Here is a 12,040-nt window from a genome sequence, read left to right on the forward strand (position 1 = left end):
ACTCGTAAGTTTGTTTTAGGGAAAGAAAAAAGGGTAAAAAAGAAGATAGATAGAAAAGCGGGTGAAGATTTTTCACCTCGCCATTGACCTGAATAGTAGGACTAAAAACCTTTGAAACACATGCAGTCCAGGAAAATCCTCTTTATCGGTCATTCACATGCTCAAGTAATTACATGGCTAAATTATACTAAGAAGGTATGGTAAATTCCATGTAAAAGCATCTTTACTGCCTGTATTGATTTCTTAACTTAAAAGTTGAGTGTGAGTTAAACTATTGTGTTACGTTGTCTGTAGTTTAGTGGACAAGTTTGCTTAGTGGGATGTTTGTTGTATATTCATGTAAATCGATTGTCTTCTTCATCCTCAGATTGCGTCAGTCTGAAATGCTACAAAGATACATATTATTGTGGAGTATATTGGTATTTTATGCTACTTGTGAAATATTGGTTTGATTTTAGCACCCAATTTGGATTTATTTATTTTGTTAATGTGTATAGTAACCTGAATAATATAAGTCAGTTTTCGTTCTGCCTGACAGGTCCCATCATCCTTTATTTATTTATATATTTAAGTATTTTGTCTAATTTTTTGTGAATTGTGCTTTATTATATTTTAAAAGGATTGGTACACTATTTTAGTGCATGGAGTTGCGTTTGTATTTGTGTAGCTACCCAGAGAGTTAACAAGTATCTATTGTTTTAACAGACTGGTAAATGTTCTCTGATAAATGCTGTATATGGTTCTCAATCAGAATTAACTCTAGAGGCTGCTGTAGGTGCAAAACTGGCAAGTACCAGGGAGAATTTATCATTGTTTTGTAGTCCCTGCGATGCTCGCGTCTAGCAAGGTACTAAGAATACCCATTTGGCGCAGCATATATGACTATTGGTCTAACTAACATTTTATATAATGTTACTTTACTCTGTATGTTGAGAGAAGGTGAACGGAAAAGTTCTGCTAGGTTTCTTAGCCTAGCTATAGTTTTATTTTTGAGCGTTCCTGTAATACTAGAGCTTTTATCTAGTATTACCACCAAGTATTTAACTTTATCTTTCCATTCCATTGATGTGTTATAAAGAGTTAGTTGGTCATTTGGTTTTCATCCGTATTTCTTAGTGAACTGTATGACTTCACGGTTTTCAGTATTGATTAATTTTCCAACTCTTAAACCAAGTTTTGAATTCCTTTAGGTGTTGCTGTTTGCACTTGGTAAACTGATTTGTCATAAACGATGATGCATACACAATTAGATGCTTTTGACATATAGTAGAAAAAAGAGTGGCCGTAACATGGTTCCATGAGGGTACAAAATGAGTTAGAAGTCGAGAACATTATATTGTACCATATTGTATAGGATTTCCAGGAACAAGCACCTATAGAATGCCTTCTCCCCGTCTAACAGGGCGTTTAATAGAGACAGTTTTATCTGTCTCTTTTACATTTTGCCTGTAGTAAATTCCCTAACGCTCATTAGTTGGTATGTTGTAGAACGTTGTGCTCTAAAGCCAGATTGGTGAGGGATGATTATGTTATATATATATATATATATATATATATATATATATATATATATATATATATATATATATATATATATATATATATAGAGAGAGAGAGAGAGAGAGAGAGAGAGAAAGAGAGAGAGAGAGAGAATACTTCTGAGTGATTGTCTACTTTGGTCATGGTATTCAGGAGACTGATAGGCCTATAGTTCTGAAGAAATTTAACATGCATGTTTGGTTTCGGAATGCTTATTACTTTGGTTACTTTCCATGCTGTTGTGAAATAACAGTTTCATTATATTATTAATGATATAACCTAAGTATGATGTACAAGCAGTGGGAAAATATTTTTAAATTACATTCTGTATTTGATCAGGACATGAAGCTTTTAGTGGCCGAAATTGTTTTAAGATACCATGTATTGCGCTATGTTAGTTTTCCTAATTTTGTCTAATGAGATTGTATTTAGAAATTATCTTGCTGTTCGTTTGATTAACCCCGCCGTGGCCGGTCCCAAGCCCGTGCTGAGAAAGGGGGAGGGACCCCCGTGTTTTGCCCGCTCTCGCATCCTTTTCCGGGAGCGGTTGCTACACTGTGGAGATAGGGTGACACTGCTGCTTAGCTCGCTGCCGGTGCCATATGGCAGGGTGTGCATTGCAGTGTAAACAACCTACGGGCGGAGGTGAGCCTGGGGGGAGCATCCTCTGAAATGGGCGACTAACTCGTGCCATTGGCTCTGGGAGAGTACGTGTGACCCCATCACGTCCTCAGTGGGGTAGGTAGTTTAGGCTGCCGTACCTACCGGCGGGAGTGAGCCTTCGGGTATCCCCCGAAATGGGCAACTAAGCCGTGCCCTTGGGTCCGGGAGATAAGGATGCGTGGTACCCCAACACGCTAAAAAGAGTGGGCAGCGGGTGTGTCCAAGGATGTGGGCGGATCCAGCGCCCTACCGGGAGGATGATGTAGGTACTGCCTTCAAAGAGAGTGTAATACGTTCTCTTAGGTCCAGGCTGGGATACCTAGTATCCTAACGCATACTCGTACCTCAATCCCAGGAATCTGGGTAACGGTGAACACGGGCGGGAGGTGAGCTTGCCTTATAACGCTCGGGCGCCATGCCTGTAGAGCATGGCAGGACTGACTCGCTAGCAGTCTGCCTCAACCAGTAGGTCTACTGGTAGGCACTCAGGACGTCGGTCTGGCCGCGCAGTGGGCGTATCCCACTCTCTCAGAGAATGGGGGTTACATCGCTTCGGCGAGTCAGAATTAGGGGACAAATTCTGACGGTACACTTGTGCACGGGCAATCAAAGCGTATTGAGGAACTACGGGCGGAGTGCATTACATTCTTGCGGAACCCGTCCATTAAATAGACTGAACGGTCGCGGGCATGCTCCCCATGCATGCAACTAAGCGTGGAACAGTAGACCACTAGCATCAACGTGTTCGTTTGATTAACCACGCCAAGCCCGTGCTGAGAAAGGGCGAGGGACCCCCCTCTGGCTCTCCAAGGGCAGCATGCATTGTGAAGGCTTAGTGCCAAGGGGGAGATTGGGACGTCTCTCCGATCCACGTGTCGTTCCAGTCCATGGGGAGGCAATATATTTCTACCGGCGAAGGTAAGCTCTCGACTATCCTCCGAAATGGGCGACAAACTCGTGCTATTAAAACCCGGAGATTACGTGTGACCTCATCACGTTCTCAGTGAGATAAGTAGTTTACTGCCGTCCCGAGCGGCGGAGGTAAGGCTTCGGTTATCCTTCAAAGGCAACTAGGTAGTGCCCTTGGGTCCGGGAGATAAGGCTACGTGGTACCCCAACCCAACATGTATGAAAAAGTGAGTAGTTGGTGTGCCCAGGGGGATTGATCGAACACCCTACCGGGAGGATTATGTACGTAATGCCCTCAAAGAGCGTTTCGTACGTTCTCTTGGGCCCGAGATGGTATGCCTAGTATCCTAACGCACTCGTACTTCAGAAGCACTGAGGTAGTGATCCTTTGCCCGGGTCGTTCCTCTTGCTGGGTAAAGGAACTACGACCCTACCAGGGGAGCCGCCGCGTCTAAATGGCCATTGCCCTTAAATGGAGACAGTTTACATCAACCATTGGGTCTGGTAATGTACGGTGTACCTCTACCGTCACTAAAGGAAGTTCCGTATTGTTTGAGTGTCCCTACCGAGGGAGAGGTGGTGGTTCCTCCTATATGGTGACTTACACGCACCATTGGGTTTGGACATGCAGCTTGCTGCAACGTGTACGTGATACCTAATTACGTAAAAGAAAGCCAGCCCCGTATTGTTTGGGCGGGCCCTCCTAGGGAGACACTCTCCCAAATGACAATGTTTGCCTTGAGCAGACGGTCTACATCAGTCACTGGCTCTAGTGATGTACGGTGTACTTCTACTGTAATTACAGGAAGTCCCGTATTGCTTGGACGATCCTACCGGGAGGGGAGTGTCTAATTCCTGTTCGCAGGGGGACTGAACCGTGACTGGAGAAAAGTGCCAATCCCAGATTTTTGGGTAACGATTCCTGATCTCAGTGAAAGGGAAGAAACTCTGTAGAATATGGACTGATACCAAACTCAAATGGTGACTTAACACGTACCATTGAATCCTGGATGAGATACGTGAGTATCTCGACGTATGCTTGGTACCTCTATACTAGGAAGGAGGTTGCCTGTTGTGCGATAGAGGAAGGCAGGGCCAGGATTGAACAAGCTCACTCGGGCATGTACTGGGGCTTCCAGATTGGATTGAACTCTGCCGGGCTATAGTCATGCCGTGGGATTCGGTAACTCATGGGAGCCAATCCTAGGAATCTGGGTAACGGCGAGCATGGGCGGGAGATGAGCATGCTTTGAAACGCTCGGGCACCATGCCTGCAGAGCATGGGGTGACTTGCTTGCTAGCAGTCCGCCTCCCCCAGTAGATAACAGGTAGGTAGGGCTTCGGTTCTGCCGTATAGTGGGCGTATTCCACTCCTTAGAAAATATGGATTACACACCAAGGCGTCAAGGTTAAGGGACAAATCTTGACGACGCACTGATATGCACGAGGACTTACAGTTCAGATTGAGGAAAACCGAGCCGGGGGCTTAAGTTAGTGGGGCCAGTCCATGAAAGAGGCCGAGCGACCGCAGCACATCTTGCCAGCGTGCATCAAAGCGTGGAAGTAGGCCACTAGTTCTAAATCGTGTTCGTGTGACTATTAAAATGTGTCTGCGATCTTCCAGTTCTTGATTCGTTCGGAATGATCCCTCCAGAAAATCAGCTAGAGACTCGGCTTTCTCATCTGAAGAGTAGAATAAACCATTTTTTCCATAAGTACATGGAGGCTAATATTTCTTTTGATTAAATTTTTGGTGTGTTTCCAAATGCTTCCGTCTTTTTGAGAGTTTGTTTTCAAGATTTTTTTTTTTGTACGTGGATAATTATTTCTTTTACAAACTCTATATCGGTTTACGATAGCTTTATAAAATGGGTCTCGGGTTTTGTTATATTTGTTAAACAGTGGGGTCGCATTTTAATCATCTCTAATATTTTTGAGGGTTGGGTTTTTAAATCCGCCTGTAGTTGTAGTGGATATAGTTTTCTCTAAAGCAGTTGTAATAGGCGTGGTGAGGAAGTTAACAGTATTATCTATGTCTCTTTTTGTTTCTATTTTAATTTTACATTTTAATCCTTCGAGTAATAATTCTCGGAATTTGCTCCACTCAACATTCTTGTAATTTAATTTCTTCCGTGGTGGTTCTTTGTCTTGTTCCGAGTTTACTGTGCCAACAATGTGCCAATGAAGTATTTTTTTAATGGCTAGCAGTTGCCTCTGGTACACGGGGACTCAGGTCCCTCAGGTACACGGGGACTCAGGTCCCTCAGGTACACGGGGACTTAGAACACTTGGCCACCCTCATGTCATAGAAGGAAAGGAAGAAGAGTACAACTCATCGATAATTTGAGAATTAGAAGTAAATATTGGTAATTAAAGGGAAAAATTGAAGATGGAGAAATATGGAAGATTAATACTCAGACCTTAATCTAAGGAGCTAAAAAAAGAAAAAAAAAGAAAGGAAGAATAATTGATCTTACTAGTTCCACGACCTGCCAACAGGCATACTACTTAATAGTAATAATAATATTGTTATCAATGGAAAATATTATAGAAATTAAATTTATTACTATTGCTATGTTTTTAACTTTTTCATTTCTATAATACATCTTTAACATTTGAAACACCTTCTACGGATTTAATTGAAAATCTAGTGAACACTATGAATTGTTTCTTGTAACTTTGAGTTTATTCTTCAAAGAGTAAAGTACAGTGAAAAAAAGTATCATTTACATTCTGGTGGGGTCTGACAAACTGCAATTGTTTCTTTCGCGGTTATTAACTTTCTAGTGTGTGTTTTTCTAATTTCAGGCCAATTCTGAGTTAGTATTCTGTTTCTTTCTCGTATTAGTTACCAATAAATATGAACTCGTTAAAAGATTAAATTCAAATCTGCTGACAAGTCACTAGTGTCCCGTTCATAAATAAAAGATTGGAGATTTCTGCACGTGAACAATGAATGCAATTTCTTGTTTTGTTTTGTTTTTTTAATTTTAATTTTCATTTCCAGACATGCAATGCAAAACTGCACCGAAAATAATTGTCACCTTCTGCCTCTACGTCGTCACTGTCATGTATTTCCTCAAGACAAGATTCATCACTAGTGATTGAATGACACTCTTCCATTTGATATTCACTTAGACTACTTTCTATATCTTCGTTTGCTTCCTCTTCTAACTAGGTTCAAGACTTCGAGCATTCTCCTTGATATTTATTCCTTGGCGTTTTCAAGTAAATCTTAGTCTCAAATTCACACTCCAACAGACATTGTCATCGACAAACTATGAGAGTAGACAAGAAGCCAGAGTATCTATTTGAACACCTTTAGATTTAGAGAGAAACATACAATATGACGGCTGAAGTGTGTCAGATTCCACCAGAGTACTTAAAGGTAGAGTTGCAATGGCTCGAAAAAAAAAAAAAAAACGTTAAAAAAACTCGATTTTTTCTGCTTCGCTATTTTGCTTGCGAAATTTTGGGCTTCTCTTAAAATTTTGCTTTAAATTGATAAAACAGACTTTGTTTCGCTTCTCTACAGCACAAAAACTCGTTTAATTAGTGGTTGATGTAGGTAATAATATAAAACCTAAAATAAACCATGAATTTCGAAGATTTTTTTTTTTTTTAAATTCTTAACATATTTACATTATGAATTCCTAAGGATTAATCAATAGATGTAATATTTTTTTAAACTCTTACACACAAAAGTAAGTACTTTTATTTAAGAAAATAATACACAAATAACTAGCAAAATCGTATGTAGTATTTTTAATTCAAAATATCACAAACCCTCTTCTTGAAACAAAATAAAATAAAACATGAGAGAAATACATTTATATGATAATCTTAAAGGCTGCACTTCAAGAGCTTGGTTTCGGGTGGTTCTGCACATTCTTAAAACTTTTAGGTTTTAACTTTCAAATACAGTACACTGTATGGATATTTCGAACATTTTTTTCATTCATTGATGACATACGTAATAACCTGTTACCACCTATCAGGTGCTTCGGATCTGCAAAATCGTAAAATTCCGAATTCTATAATGCACTGACTGTTCCTTAAGCTTGTTTAGAATCGGGCAAGTACCGAATTTTCTGTTCATGGACCATATGCGTAATAGACCGTTCATCTGATTGTGTGGTTTCCTACGCTTATAACCACCATCACGGTTTACCCAGTCCTGAAGGTTTCTGAATTTTTAACGACAGGAATTCAACTCTTTTGTTAAAAAACTATGGAATGCATTTAAGAAGAGTGGAAAGAATCAATCACTGTTTCAATTCACAAAAAAGGCGACAAAACTTATTGTAATAATTAGCGAGGCATTTCTCTTAACATTATATTAACAAAATTGATTCCATACGCAGATGAAATTATTGGAGATTATCAGTGTGGATTTAGGGAAATCGATCAACTATCGACCAGATATTTACTATTCGATAAATACTCGAAAAGAAATTGGAATATATTACCCAGTACATCAGCTGTTTATTGATTTTAAAAAGGTTTACGACTCGGATAGGAGGGAACCATTGTACAATTCTTACATAATTCGGAATACCGAAAAAGGTAGATTAATTAAAATGTATGTAAATGAATCCCAGAGTAAAGTACGAGTAGAAAAATTCTTGTCCATGAGCTTCAACGTCGAGAATGGTCTGAATCAAGGAGATGCGTTATCGCCATTATTATTCAGCATTGTTCCGGAGTACGCTATAAGAAAAATTAAAGATAACAACCAGGCCCTTGAGCTGAATGGTATTCACCAGGTTATGACGTATGCTGATGATGTAAATTTAATAGGGGATTATAGGAGAACAATAGAAAGATATGCATAGGCCTTACTAAACGCTTGCAGCGACATTGGTTTAGAAGTAAATGCGGAGAAAACAAAATACATGGAAGTTCACCGGGATCGTAATACGGTAAATTGTGGATGCGTTAAAATATCAAATAATACTTTCGACAAAGTGGATACTTTCAAATATCTAGGATCAATATTACCAGACCAAAATCATATCCACAAAGAAATTAAATGTCGACTGAAATCAGGAAATTCGTGTTATTATTCAGTTCAAAATATTTTGTCGTCACGAATTCTGTCGAGGAATTTAGAGCTTAAAATATACGTATAAAACGATAATCACGCCTGTTGTTCTGTATGGTTGTGAAACATGGTCGCTTGCGACGAGGGAAGAACGTAGACTGAAAGTATTTGAAAATAAACTCCTGAGACGAATATTCGAACACAAGAGGAACGGGAATGGGGGAAACTTCATAACGAAGAACTGCATAATTTATACGGTTTACTAAACATCGTTACGGTCATCAAGTCTAGGAGGCTCAGGTGGGCAGCTCATGCAGCCAGAATGGAAGAAGGTGGGAACGCTTTCAAAGTGTTAACTGGAAATCCAATCGGAAAATGTCCATTAGGAAAACCTAGAGGCAGAAGGGAGGACAATATTAAGATGGATCTCGCAGAAATAGGAATACGAAGTAAAAACTGGATCCAATTGGCTAACGATAGAAGTCAGTGGAGAGCTTTTGTGAACGCGGCATTGATCCTTCGGATTCCATAAGCCATAGAGAGAGAGAGAGAAAGAATATATTTAGCACAACTGCACAACCACCATGAGTGAGTGGTTACTTTTTGCACTTTTATCGGGAAGTCCGGCATTCAACCCGAATTCGAGCAGTTTGACAAAAGTTTTTCTTAATTCCATCTGTGAGTGTAGAGATAGTACGTATACTGTGAATCCTGGCCAACTTCCTTTATCGTTTTTAAATCGTTGTTATTACTAATTACCAGTAGTGACGAATTTGCGAAGGGGGTTAGGGTGGGAATGTCTTACAGATTGAAGCCTGTATCCCGAAATTACAAAATTTCTAAAACAATCGAAATATTAGTTATGCCTCTACTCATAAACTTCAAGCTCTCCTCAAGTAAAAATTATGCGTTTTTTAGAAAAACTAAACATTAATATGGAAAAACCTTCCCAAAATACTTTTCTAAATCTGCCACTGATTATCAGTATAAAATGGTCTTCAAGGATGTATCCGGAAGATTATTACTGAATACAAACAAAACGAAATATTAGTTATGCCTATACTCATAAACTTAGCTCCTCCCAAATAAAAATTTGATTTTTTTTTTTTTTTTAGAAAAAACAAACATTAAGCAGAGAAACACCTCCCAAAATACTACTCTGAATCCGCTACTGATTATTTCTATAAAACTGTATTCAAGGTTGTATCCGGAAGATTATTGCTTAATCATTGCACAGCTTGTATACAGTATAACAAAAATGTGGAAGTACGCTCTGACAGATATACTGACAAACGTACGCTCTGAAGATATATTGAAAAACATAAGTTTAACTTACGTGCTAGAAGCTAGAGTAGGCCTACTAATCTCTAAGAAATGAAACACGGATGGCTAAAGAGAAATGACGTAGAGAAGAAAAGAATGTCGATAACTCGAAAGTTGAAATAAAGTTAAACATCCTCTACAATTGCCCTCAAATATTACGTACTGTATGTTTACTTTAATTCATAAAACATATGATCCACCCATCATGATGGTGAATTCCAGAGCGAAATATGGTATTTAGGTCATGAAATCTTATTTAACTTTAGAGTATACTATAAGAAAGCTATTCAAATAGAGTTGAGTTGATTTTGAGTTTAACGTCCCTTTTCAGCAGCGAGGCTATATGAGACGTGGACCTACTGATTAACGTGGAATCCGAACCACATGAGCTCCCGCCGGGAATCGAACCCGAGTCTCCCGCGCCAAAGGCGCGTACGCTAACCGCGTAGCCACGGAGGAGCTCGCTATTCAAATAGAAAAATCATGAAAATGAAAAAGGCCAAAGTTTCCAAAATTGTCATTTTTTCCCCAAAAGAGCGGCTTTTTATGTGCAGAAAGCCATCAATCAAAAAAGCCGGTATTTGCATCTCTACTTAAAGGTTAACGAAAACACTTTAAAATGCATATTTTAATCAAAAATATTTCGTAATAGAAAAAAATAATAAATTAGAAATATCTTCAAGGAAGGGTTCAAAAGAATGACTCATGGTTTAGCACCTATGGTAAGACCTCAAATGAAAGGACTGGAAGATTCAAGGACAGAGTGGATGAAGCGATCGCCTCTCTCAAGGCTATCATTTTGAATTGTGGATACTTCTATCCCTCATTAAGTTATTATAGGTTACGTGTAAAATACTACAAACATTATGTATTATTTATTGAAATTTTTCATTATTCTTTATACATAGTATATATATTTTAAATAATATACAAGTTTAGTACTAATACTTTATTCTGTTTTGGTGTAAAATTTATGTTTTGTATTTCAAGCCTAGGTTTATTGTCCATGGCGTGATACCCCCTCACCAAATGACCCCTCTGGATCTGCTAACGTATAAACCAGTCGCAATGTAATTTACCGAAATAATAATACGGTACGCGTTATTTTACAATTAACAAATAGTAAAGTAGGTATTTTCTTTAAATTTCACTCTATTAATTAGAAATATAGATTTCATTTTTAAAATGTTAAAGTAAGTGTTAGTCCAAAATAATTTTAGAAGTTGCAAAAATCTAACGACAGGGCTTTAATTTTTTTTAATTTTTGGATGTGTAGCTGGTCTACCTGGATGTGTAGCTTGTACCTTAATGTGTAGCTCGATGTGTAGCTTAATAGATATACTTCAACTCGTAAATGGTGCTGTATAAGATTTTCTTATCCATAGTCATCCACAGCCTCATCACCTGCAGCCTAAGGAAGGCAATGTAAGCCCACGCAACAGAAGACTAGCTCTTAAGGTTCAAGCAGGCTCTTTTCTACATACAACTAACAAGTGCACGAACAGGGTAATTAACGATCCTTTGGAAAACATAAATTTTCATTGTAAATATCATGATCCAGGAAATTCATTGATATTGTGTAGAACAAAGCAGCAATATAAGAGAGCTATTAATTATAGTAGCCACAATGGTAACAACGTATTCACATGAGGCTCCTGGTGGGAACAATTAATGACGGAATTGTCCTCGGATACAGCTGCATTTCCTCTTTCGTATCTCCTCTTTGTTGAGAGTTTTACTAATATTCTTTGTATGTTTATTGTTGATCATTACAAGTGAAGAGTACACGTACAGGAAAAGAAGATAAAGGAAAACTCATTCTATTGACAGATACATACTTTCGTCGTGTATGAAATACAGTTCTTATAATTCTAAAATCGTATTAGCGTTTAACGGAAAGAAGTGTCTAAAAATGAGACTACTAATCAATGCTATCTATACTAGAATACTAACTGATAAATCTTATCGACCTGAACAAAATGATATGCATGATATAAAAGCTTATGCATAATTTTCGAGAAAATGGAGAAAAATAAATTAAATAGTAAAAGTAGAATGTTTGTTCTACGAGCATCACGACACTTATTGAGGTAAAACTGGTACTAAAATATATTATCACCAAGTCCTTTATTTTGATCAGGAACGCACGCAGGGACATATACGTAAATTTACAGTTCGTAGGACTGAACCTTCCCCAGAAATCCCTTTTGTGTAAATTTAATCTGCATTTAGGGATGAGTTTACAAATATTAATATAATTTCGTCTGAGCAAGAACGTAGACTGAAAGTATTTGAGAACAAGATCCTGAGAGGAATGGAAATGCGGAATTACGAAAACTTCATAACGAGGAATTACATAATTTATAAGGTTTACCCAAAATTGTTAGGGTCATCAAGTCTAGGAGGCTCAGTTGAGCAGGTCGTGTAGCCAGAATGGAAGAATGTAGGAATGATTTCAAAGTTTCAACTGGAAATCCAATCGGAAAACGATCAGGAAGACCTAGGCACAGTGGGTAGGACAATATTAAGATGGGTCTCGCAGAAATAGGAATACAAAGTAGA

This window comes from Thermobia domestica, chromosome 4 (genome assembly GCF_964235325.1).
Source record: "Thermobia domestica chromosome 4, izTheDome1.hap1.1, whole genome shotgun sequence".
Lineage (NCBI taxonomy): Eukaryota > Metazoa > Arthropoda > Insecta > Zygentoma > Lepismatidae > Thermobia > Thermobia domestica.